General features: G+C 37.9%; 1 non-coding gene across 1 annotated transcript; it reads right to left on the bottom strand.

Moving 5' to 3' along the window:
* Positions 1–366: 366 nt before the first annotated feature.
* Positions 367–448, bottom strand: Trnas-gcu. Its single transcript has one exon. It is a non-coding gene; the product is annotated as a tRNA-Ser (tRNA).
* Positions 449–1,861: the final 1,413 nt, after the last annotated feature.

Below are 1,861 nucleotides of genomic sequence, written 5' to 3'. Positions count from 1 at the left end.
TAATGAAAACCAACATTACAAATTACTCATTTATCTCATATTGCGCCATCATGACAATCCGCGGGGTCCATACTTTCAAAAAAAATTAAGAGATCGTAAGTCCTTCAGCCAATCATTGACAGCCACGCAAGCAAAATCCACCAATCATAGACAAGAAAATGGAGCGTAAGTACTTACGTTCACTTAGCGAGTTTTGAAAGTATGTCCCCAGGGCCAATACTTTCAAAAAAAGTTAAGAGATCGTAAGTTCATCAGCCAATCATTGACGGCCTTTCAAGCAAAATCCACCAATCATAGACAAGAAAATGGAGCGTAAGTACTTACGTTCACTTAGCCAGTTTTGAAAGCCGGTCCGCTAAAATGTTTCGACGAGGATGAGATTCGAACTCACGCACGGAGACCGTATTGGATTAGCAGTCCAACGCCTTAACCACTCGGCCACCTCGCCACGTGTTGAGATTCATGCACAACTCAACTTTGACTGTCATACACAGTTAGAAAAATGACCGTTAACGGTATTACCGGCGTTTCAGTGGCCGGTCGGCACGTAAAAAGAAACACCGTGTCGCCGTTTTTATTCTAACTTAACGCTAGAAATCCGTAAAACATCTTATAAAAACGGCGAAACAGTTTATTTTCACGGGGCGACCGGCCACTAGAACGCCGGTGGGACCGTTTTTTCACCGTTTTTTCTAACAGTGTATATATGCGTCATTACAAGCGAGAATAATATTATTCTTCATAGAAACAATTGTTCTAGCAGAAACATTCTAAAGTACGTGTAACGTAGCCACACTGCACACGTGTAAACTTGAGAACGCACGCACATACAGAACAAACTCACCGTACAAATATACGTACTGTATACGCGCAGACCCGCACTCAAAATCATTTAGAAGAACACTATGAAGGCATTAACAAACACACTAACATACGCTCGCATACACATTAACTTACAAACTCAGGATCATATTATACTAGGGCGAGCAAACACATGTAGCTTGGAAATCGATCGGATTGAGTTACGGATACGACAAGAGCAAACTAGAAACTATCCTCCCTTTTTTTATTTTATTTTATTTTTTTTATTTTTTTTTTTGTTGTTTATTTTTATATTTATTATTTATCCCGCGATCCCAGCTCTGTGCGCCAGTTTCTGGTCAGAATCGGCGAGGAGGACGGGCGGTTAAGCACAGCAGAATTGTAGCAGTGAGTTGCGAGTTCGAGACCGCAAAATGCTGTGAATGTTCTGCGATGTTAAGAATCGGCGACAGGCCTACGGCTATAATAAACGCTGAAACCGCTAACCGCTAACTATAAAAAACGCTGAAACCGCTAACCGCTATTATTGAAGGATATGGACATGAGCGCCAGCAAACTGTTCGATCATTGAATATACCCACGCACTCAAGTATAAAATCGGTGTTGTATAATTGGTACAAAATTTTTAATTGGTATTATATAATTGGTATAAAATTTTTAATTGGTATTGTATAATTGGTATAAAATAATTGGTATAAAATAGTTGGTATAAAATTTAATTGGTATAAAATTTATATACCCACGCACTCAATTATAAAATTGGTATTCAAAAGCTCATGGTGCCAATTCCAATTTGAATTTGTCTCGCTTTCATTACTGTTGAGAACAACAAACTCTAAACAGCAACATCGAGACTCATCAGAATAATGAATGAGGCGTTAATGCTCTCTAGCGAGCGTAGATAAGAATGAGCAAAATTTGACTACCTAATAGTAATTTATTTAATTAATAATTTATTCTATATTTATTCACGAGCATTTCCATTATGTTGAATATTGAAGGGGTAGATCACAGTTAAATATTATATTAAATAGATCAT

This window comes from Hyalella azteca, unplaced genomic scaffold (genome assembly GCF_000764305.2).
Source record: "Hyalella azteca isolate HAZT.00-mixed unplaced genomic scaffold, Hazt_2.0.2 contig17651, whole genome shotgun sequence".
Classification (NCBI taxonomy): Eukaryota; Metazoa; Arthropoda; class Malacostraca; order Amphipoda; family Hyalellidae; genus Hyalella; species Hyalella azteca.
The sequence above is the reverse complement of the archived record's forward strand: the minus strand, read 5'-3'. Positions and strand labels throughout refer to the sequence as shown.